We start from the raw sequence: 10,077 nt of genomic DNA, 5'->3' as shown, positions 1-10,077 counted from the left end.
CACAGGAAATGCCAGCGCAGCAGGGGGCTGGTCAGCTCCAGGCGATAACCGCTGAGGCGGGAAAAGCCGGACGGAGCAAGTTTGACAGCCCCCGCATGGTCAGCTCTGGCGGGAAGCCAGGGTTTAAACCTATTGGCCACATGCACTGGCGGGAAGCCCAGGTTCAATTCTATTGGCCATCATTCACCTGGGCAGGTATAAGAAACACCAGGCAAACCCCTTTGTCCCAGATTCATTCCTGATCCGAATAAAAGAAATACTACCCAGCTCAAGTGTCCGTCTCTCTGTGCGACCACGCGACTTTGCACTGGCGACGAAGGTGGGATCCTGCACCGGACAACGCTAGCCACGGACAGAATCCAATCGGCAGCCCCGGATCCAGACGCAGGACAACCGAGACGACAAGATGACACAACTGGGTCAGTATCCCCTTTTCAATAGCGGCCGCCCTGAGGAGTGGGAAGCCTTCGTGGGGCAGATAGAATGCTACCTGAGGGCGAACGGGGTGAAGGAGGACCGGCAGAGAGTGGCGGTACTGCTCTGCAGCTGCGGCACAGAAACCTACCAGCTGGCGGTCGGCCTCTGCGCACCCGATGACATCCACTCCATCGGCTACAACGAATTGCTGGCGAAACTGTCTGAACATTTCAAGCCCGAGACGTCCGAGATCGCCTGGCGGTATCGTTTTGAAAAACGGGATCAGCGACCAGGTGAGTCTGCCAAACAGTATATGGCAGCTCTGAGGCTAGCAGCTCGCCTCTGCAATTTCGAAAATCTAGAAATTAGGCTGCGGGATCGGCTCGTTTGCGGGGTGAGGGACAGGAAGCTGCGCCAGAAACTTTTTGCTAAGCAGAAACTGACCCTGAGGGATGTCCAAGACGAACTCCTAGCCTGGGATGCAGCCGAGGAGCCCGAGACGAGGGAAGACGGATCCATCCACCAGGTGAGAAGAGGCACCGATGCAGACGGGGCAGAGCTGGAGGTGGATGCCATCAACCGACCTCAGCGATCCTTCAACCCCGACCGAGACAACAGAAAAGAACCGAGACCAGCCACGGCAGGCGAGAGAGACCAGGAGTGCAGTTGCGGAGCGAGCGGACCCCGGTCTACCCAGCCTCACGGTCACAGCGCGAATCGCCCTCGGTCTACCCAGCATTGCAGCTGCAACTACCGGTCTACCCAGAACAGCAGTTTCGGACCGCCCCGGTCTACCCAGTGCTCTGGCTGTGGCGTGAGCGGCTCCCGGTCTACCCGCTGTGCAAGCTGTGGAGGACAGCATCCCCGGTCTACCTGCCGTTTCAAGTCAGCGAAGTGTCGGTCGTGCGGAAAAACAGGGCACATCACGGCGGTCTGCAGAGGCAAGCAGCGGGACAGCCTACACGAGGTTGAAGCTGAGTTCCAGTATGCCACAGGTACTGGGAAGCGGTCGTTGGGTCTGACTGTGAGTCACACATCGGGACGGCCGGGCGTTTTTAAAACAGGGGCTCCTGCGGCGCTAGCCCAAAAAATAAAACTGAGGGTGAAGCTGCAAGGGGTCCCCTGCTTGATGGAGCTGGACTCAGGGTCAGCCGTATCCATCATCTCCGCCAGAACGTTTTTAGACATTTGCAAGCGGAGCGGCCATCGGGTTCCCTTGAGAACATCCAGACTGACCCTCACGGACTTTCAAAATTCACCGATCAAAATCCGGGGGGAGGCGTTGTTGTGGGTGCAGTACAAGGGATTCAAGGGTAAATTAAGTGTGTTGGTCGTCGAGGGCCAGCGGACTAGCCTTGTGGGGTTAGGGTGGTTTATTTATTTATTTATTTAGTTAGTTAGTTATATTTATATACCGCCCTATTCCCTGAGGACTCAGGGCGGTTTACAGGGAATTAAAAATCCAAAATACAAAAATTAAGAACAAATTAAAAAGTATTAAATTAACCCTGTAGTCAGTTAAAAAGAACCCCAAATTAAAAATTCTTCCTCAGTCTGGGCCCGAGAGCTGAAAAAGCCAGGTCTTCAGGCCCCGGCGGAATGATCGGAGGTCGGGGGCAGTCCTCAGCTCCACCGGCAGCTGGTTCCAGAGGGCAGGCGCTCCCACTGAGAAGGCCCTATCCCTGGGTGTCACCCGCCGGCAATCTCTCACCGGCGGAACCCTTAGCAGACCCTCCCTGTGGGAGTGCACTGGGCGAAGGGCGTTTGATGCCGGCAGCAGGTGTTCCCTCAAATATCCCGGACCCAGGCCATGTAGGGCTTTATAGGTGATAACGCCTTGGGCATCAAAATCACAGGGATTAATCAAACACGGAGCCAATTGTCCCTAGAAGCAGTCTGCGAGGAATTCGCGGACGTGTTCGATGGGCAGTTGGGAAAGTAAACGGGTCCCCAATCTCATTTAAACTAGATCCCCAGGTACAACCCATAAGGATGAAGGCGAGGCGTGTTCCATTCGCATTAAAGCAAAAGATAGAGCGGGAATTGGATAAGCTGGTAGACCAGGGAGTGTTAACACCAGTGGATGGAGCAGATTGGGAGACTCCCATCGTAACGCCAATTAAAGCAAATGGGGAAATTCGTATCAGCGCTGATTATAAAGGGACGATAAACCGAGCTTTAAGTGCCCATTCCTATCCGGTCCCTGCAGTCAGCAGCATCTTAGCGTCCCTACAAGGCGGGTCGGTGTTTGCTAAATTGGACCTCGCCCAAGCTTATCAGCAATTGCTGGTAGACCCAGGGGCTGCTAGAGCACAAACGATCATCACTCACAAGGGAGCGTTCCGGGTAGACCGGTTGCAGTTTGGGGTTAGTGTAGCGCCGGGGATATTTCAGGAGGTGATGGAAAGGACGCTGAAGGGAATACCAGGGGTTTGCCCTTATTTTGATGACGTCCTGATCGCAGCCAGCTCCCCGGACGTGCTGGCGACCCGTTTAAGGACGGTCCTTGAGAGGTTCAGGGGGGCAGGTCTCAAACTCAAAAGGGAGAAGTGCAGGATTGGGGTCCCAGAGACAGAATTCCTGGGGTTCAGGATAGATGCTCAAGGCATCCACCCATCTGCATCAAAGGTGAGGGCAATCAAAGAAGCCCCTGCTCCCAAAAACAAGCCTGAATTGCAGGCGTTCTTGGGACTCCTCAATTTCTACCACACATTCCTGCCTCACAAAGCCTCAATTGCAGAACCCCTACATAGGCTACTTGACAAGCAAGCGCCTTGGGAATGGACTGACAAACATGCAAAAGCATTCCAAACACTAAAAAACATGTTAGCAAGCGATGCCACTGTCACCCATTTCAGGGAGGATCAGCCAATCTGTATTGCGTGCGATGCATCCCCTTATGGGATTGGAGCAGTGCTCAGCCATCTCAAGGAAGATGGAACTCAGGCTCCCATCGCCTACTACTCCAGAACCCTGTCAGCTGCAGAGCGGAACTACGCCCAGATAGACAAGGAGGCACTGGCAGTGGTTGCTGGAGTAAAGAAATTTCATGATTACCTGTATGGCAGAGATTTCATAATCTTCACAGACCATAAACCTTTATTAGGACTATTCACAACTGAGAAACAAACACCACAGATCTTGTCACCTAGAATGCTGAGATGGTCAATATTTCTCTCTGCATATTCTTGTAAATTGATACACAGACCAGGGAAGGAGATGGGGCATGCTGATGGTCTCAGCAGACTGCCCCTAATGGACAGGGAGCCGGACCCAGCACCGGCTGCCCAAATCCTGGCAATCCAAGAACTGCCAGAATGCCCCCTCAACGCGAAGGACATAGCCACAGAGACACCAAAAGACAAGGTTCTGAGCAGAGTTCATTCGTGGGTGAGTAGTGGGTGGCAAGACAAATCACCTGGGCAAGAGTTCACTGCTTACTTCTCAAGAAGGTTTGAACTGTCCACACACAAAGGGTGCCTTTTGTGGGGAAACAGAGTCATAATTCCCACAAGGCTCAGGGAAAGGGTTCTCGAATCACTACATGAAGGACACCCAGGGATAGTAAGAATGAAGGCTCTAGCAAGGAGTTACCTGTGGTGGCCAGGGTTGGACAAGGAAATAGAAGCACAGGTAGCGGGGTGCTACACATGCCAGAGGACACGGCCAGAACAACCACACGCACCAGTCCATAAGTGGGAGGAAACACACTCACCCTGGTCCAGGGTGCACATAGACTACGCTGGCCCATTCCAAGGTCATACATTTCTGGTAGTTGTGGATAGTCATTCAAAATGGCTTGAGGTGGTACCTGTAAGCAGCATGACATCAGCAGGGACCATCCAAGCATTGAGGGGGATATTCGCTACACATGGGTTGCCTGATGTAATCGTGTCAGATAATGGAACGCAATTTACTTCCTCGGATTTCCAGGTGTTCCTGAGGACCTTGGGGATTAGACACGTCACCTCGGCCCCCTTCCACCCTGCCAGTAATGGATTGGCAGAACGATTCGTGAGAACAACAAAAGATGCACTCAAGCACATAGTACAGGGAGATTGGAAGCAAAGACTAGCCACATTCCTCCTTCACCAACACGCAACACCTTGCACTGCCACAGGCAAAAGCCCAGCGGAACTCAGATGGGGGAGACGCCTCATTACAACTTTAGACAGGCTCCATCCAGACAGAGTAGCCGCAGACACGGGGAACCCCAACATCAAGACACAATTTACCTCAGGGGACCTCATTTGGGCCAGGAACTACAGTACGGGTTATCCATGGGTGCCAGGGGAAATTATAGAGCAAACAGGGCCCCTTTCCTACAGAGTAAGGGTGGAGGGGGGACTCCTGTGGAAAAGGCATCTGGATCAACTGAGGAAAAGGACTCCTGAAAGGGGGGCAGAGGACACAATGGGGGGTGAGGAGGAAGATCCAACACAAAAGCCAATACAAACACATTCACCAAGGAGGATGGTTGGGGGGGAGCAATGGCAACCCCTGTACAGGCAGGAGTCTGATAGAGAAACCAGGCAGTCACCAGGAATCAGCAAATCACACACACAGACACACAGCAACCTTCCTCAACAGGAGCTTCAGGAAGGAATGAATAGCCACGCCACCATACCTCCGGAAGATCATGTACCAAGAAGGTCAAGTAGGCCACACAAAGCGCCAAGCTACCTCGCTGACTATGTACGTTCATAAGGGGGCAACAGATCAACAAGTGTATCCATTGTAACCATGTTTTGTAAATATGTGTATATAGTTGGAGATGGTATGACAGAGGAAAAATCCTCACTATGGGGGAAGGGGTGTAGTGTATGCTGCTAGCATACACAGGAAATGCCAGCGCAGCAGGGGGCTGGTCAGCTCCAGGCGATAACCGCTGAGGCGGGAAAAGCCGGACGGAGCAAGTTTGACAGCCCCGGCATGGTCAGCTCTGGCGGGAAGCCAGGGTTTAAACCTATTGGCCACATGCACTGGCGGGAAGCCCAGGTTCAATTCTATTGGCCATCATTCACCTGGGCAGGTATAAGAAACACCAGGCAAACCCCTTTGTCCCAGATTCATTCCTGATCCGAATAAAAGAAATACTACCCAGCTCAAGTGTCCGTCTCTCTGTGCGACCACGCGACTTTGCACAAGTCCTATGCGGAATCTCTCCTATATTACGTCTCATGCATTTTCTTACAACATTTAATATTGCACTCAAATAAATAATAATATAAGTTCTCGGTGGCATTTGACATGAACATTAGAATGTGAATTTGTTGAAAAACCTTTAAATTATAAGAAGGAGAAAAAACTCAGAAAAAACACACTGAAAAAGGTAATTAAACAGTTAATAGTTTATTATAGTATGCAAATCTCTTATGGATTGGTGAACCATTTTGAAATTCAATATTCTCTGTTCACAGACTTGTAATTTCCTTAACTTCTTCAAGACCAGAAAAGAACAATGTCATAGGATAAGGGACAGTGAATGTTAGCACGAGGAGTAAGGGGAAAAAATGTTGTAAAATAATATGAATTTTGTATCAAAACAGATATGAGCGAAACTACACCATAAATTTGTTTCACTATTTTCTGCAACCAATTGAACTATCTGTAAAAAAAAATGGGAGTAAAGACACTTCTAACTAGATGAGAAGCAAAGCTGTATTTATGGTGGGAATAGAAACTTCATTGTATTGTTTTTACACAAACCAATCAATTGAAAGCATAGAAATCGAACACAGCAATAGCAATGCTTTACAGCACTCTCTGGATTTACAAAGTCAGCATATTGCCCCCAACAATCTGGGTCATTTTATTGACCTTGTAAGGATGGAAGGCTGAGTCAATCTTGAGCCTGTCAGGATGAAACTCCTGGTTGTGGGCAGAGGTAGCCTGCCATATTGCATCTAACCCAGACATGTCAAGCACAAGGCCTGGGGGCCGGATCCGGCCCGCAAAGTGGTTTCATGTGGCCTGCGAACCCATCCTGGAAACAATGAGGGAACAGCCCCCGCTGCCTTGGACCCGGCCCAGGGCGGCCGGGGGCCAATGTACAATTTTGTGGTGGCCATCTATGCTGAAATACATTCAGTCTTAGCTCCACAAGGCCATCTGGAAACAGCGAGGGACCAGCCCCTGCCGCATCGGCACTGCCCCCTGGGTGCACGCTGGAGGTATCACCCTTTGTGAGGAATGAAGAAGTGCACCATCGCCTGGAAGTGGCCAGCACATGGCCCTGCCTACTTTGGGCAGGCTAGGGCCTGGGTAGTGTTGCGCTTCTCTTCAGATTCATGCCACCCAGCCCAGCCTCTCGGCACTGTGTGGAGAGTGCCCCGCTGCCTGCCAAAATCGGGCAGGCTGGGGGCTGGGCAGCATTGCGCAGGTAACATCGACTCTCATGCTGTTCATGGCATCCCCTCCCCAAGAGCCCACCAAGCCGGATATGTGAAGTAGGTGAGGGCCATGTGCTGGCTACTTCCAGGCGATGGTGCATTTCTTCATTCCTTATGAAGGATGCCACTTCCCCAGCTGCGTTTCTTGCCTGTTTTTTTCCCTCATCTCAAATATTTTTCCACCACTCTTGGAAGGAAGGAAGGAAGGAAGGAGAGGGAGGGTCTGAGGGAAGTCCTGTCTTAGACCTTCCCTGCTGCCCTTTCACCATCCCCTTGTCCCCTCCTCCTGGGAGGTCTCCCATCCTATTGCTAAGGAAGCTTTGGATACAAAGCTAGGTCTCCTCAAAAGGAGAGGGAGTGGGCTTCTCTCTTGACTTTGCCCTCGTACCCATCATGAGCAACCTGGCTAAGGAGAGCAAGCACAGCAGCAGCAGCCTTGAGGAAGAGGTAAGTGCAGCTGGGCACCCCCCTTGGGGAAGTGGGGCTGGGCTTAGTGCTGCGGGTGCTTGAGGGCTGGGCTGGGCATTTGACCTCCACGCCACCATCCAGCCCCTCCCCCCGCATGGCCTGAGAGGAACAGTGAGGCTCCTCCAGTGGACCATGCCTTGGCACTTGCCCCGGTCCCATCTCCTTCTGCCAGAGACCCTCAGATCTGTCCCACTCCTGCCCAGGCACCCTTGACACGAACGATGTAGAACTGGCCATTCCCACCCAGTAGGCCACACCCACTCCAGCCACGCCCACCCAGTAGGCCGTGCCCACCCTGGCCACACCCACCCGGCCCCCAAAGGGCAACCACAATGCTGATGTGGCCCTCAATGAAATTGAGTTTGACACCCCTGATCTAACCACTGACTAACCACTAGGGTTCATATATTATATTCATATATATAAAAAGGGACGCGGTGGCTCAATGGGTTAGGATGCTGAGCTTGTTGATCAGAAGGTTGGCAGTTTGGCAGGTCAAATCCCGAGTGCCGCGTGACAGAGTGAGCGCCTGTTACTCGTCCCAGCTTCTGCCAACCTAGCAGTTCGAAAGCACGTAAAAATGCAAGTAGAAAAATAGGGACCAGTACTGTGGGAAGGTAACAGCGTTCCATGCGCCTTTGGCATCTAATGCCGGCCACATGACCACAGAGACGTCCTAGGACAAGCGCTGGCTCTTCGGCTTTGAAACGGAGATGAGCACCGGCCCCTAGAGTTGGAAACAACTAGCACGCATGTGCGGGGGAACCTACCTTCCCAGGCAAATTAACAAATTAAGCGAACACTGGGATGGAATAAGAAAAACTAAACCAGTTTTTATTGCTAAAAGCAAGCTTTCGTTGGCTAACTGCCAACATCGTCAGGATGGAAACGCTGCGGTGGGGAGATCGCGTTTATATTATTAGTGTCTGCACTCCGCTCATGAAGTGCGTCACCGGTCTGTTTGTTGAGGCTGGCCGTATTCCTTTGAGTTGTCGCTTATCCGTTTTTGGGGGATGTAGTTGTCTCTGAGTGTCTGTTGTCAAAAGTGGATTGCTAACAGTTCCGTGTGTTATAGCCATAGCTCTAGTCATTGCCCGTGTTCTTATACCAGAGGTTCTAAATAGTTGTTTTTCTTCTTCCATGTTCTACAATGCAGGGTGGTTGTGTGTTTGTGCAATCTTGATTTTGATACAATGAGGCGCTCTGTAAATGCTTGGGCTGTTTGCCTCCATATCGCGCTCGTCGTTCCTCTTCCCAATTCCTTAGTGCCTGGTATGCAGGGGGGAGGTCTATGTGCTGGTTGATAGAGGAATGGTTTGAAAACCAACCTTCCTTAAACAAGCGGCCGCCTTTAGTATTGTCACTGGCAATTACCTCGGTCTCTGTTAAAGACATGGTCATGTGTAGCCATGTGTGCCCACACCTGTGAATGTTGTTCTTGTGTTCTAATAGCAAGCTTGTGTTCATGCACTCTAGTCCTCAGTCGTTTTGCCGTCTCCCCAATGTAATTGCAATTGCAATTCTGGCATGACATCTTGTACACAACTGAGGATTTTTCTTCATTGTGGAGTGGATTTTCAGGGAGCATGACATAAGCTCGCAAAGTCCGATCAGGTCTGTGGGCAACACCGACCTTGTGAGGGGCTAGTATGCACGCTGTAGCCTCGGATACACCGTGGATATAAGGCAGTGTTATCCGTGATGTTAAGGCGTTTTCACATTAATGGCGGGTAGGTTCACCTGGCCTGCTGTGTTGTCTAATGAAGTTAGGTGGATACCCATTGTTTCTGCAGACACAATAAAGGTGGCATCTTTCTTCCCTTTTTGCCTTGTTCATGCTGCAATGTGTGACTATACGTCTAAAGAGCGTCCTAATACAGCTGGACTTATGGATTGTGGGGTGATTACTTTTGTAATGAAGCATCCTGTCCGTATGGGTGGATTTACGGTAGACCGATGTGCGTAACATCTAATACACAGGTCTGCAACCCGCGGCTCCGGAGCCACATGCGGCTCTTTCAGCCGCCCCCTGCGGCTCCCAGTCCTCTGCCATGTGCAGTCCAAAAAAAAATGGGACTAAAAAAGTTCAACCAATCAATTCAAATATGCAGGGTAGGTGCATATCTCGCCTTGGCTCCACTCTTCAGTCAAACCCTGTTCTGCGCATGCGCGCATGTACGCGCATGCGCACACAGTTTTTGTGGCTCCCAGTTTTTCCTTTTGTGAGGGAACCAGTTCCGAGTGGCTCTTTCACTGTTTCAGGTTGCTGACCCCTGGTCTAATACATCTAAAAAGGCCAAAGCCCCATTGGTCTCTTCTTCTGCAGTGAAGCGGCTATCAGGATAGATGGAATTGAGCTTCCTCATCAGCCTGTCCTTGTCCTGCCTTTTGATGATCACAAAGGTGTCGTCCACATATCTCACCCAAAACCTGGGGCGATATGTGGACATCACCTGGGTCTCTAACTGTTGCAGGACTGCCTCTGCAATGACACCAGATATGCAATGACACCAGAGATGGGGGACCCCATAGGGGTCCCCTTCACCTGTTACTTTTATTTATTTATTTATTCATACATCATACATACATATATATACATACACACACACACACACACACACACACACATACTGCTCAAAAAAATAAAGGGAACACAAGACATCCTACTATTAAATACAGTACATTGTGTTGTTTAACTGTTCCCTTTTTTGAGAAGTATATATACATTCAAATAAACCTATGTAAGATGCATCGGTAGCAGGCGATCTTCCTGTGTACTGTGCATATTCTTTAAAAACGC

Source organism: Vipera ursinii (genome assembly GCF_947247035.1).
Source record: "Vipera ursinii genome assembly, chromosome: 4".
In the NCBI taxonomy this organism is placed as follows: Eukaryota; Metazoa; Chordata; class Lepidosauria; order Squamata; family Viperidae; genus Vipera; species Vipera ursinii.
This window is presented reverse-complemented; position numbering follows the sequence as displayed.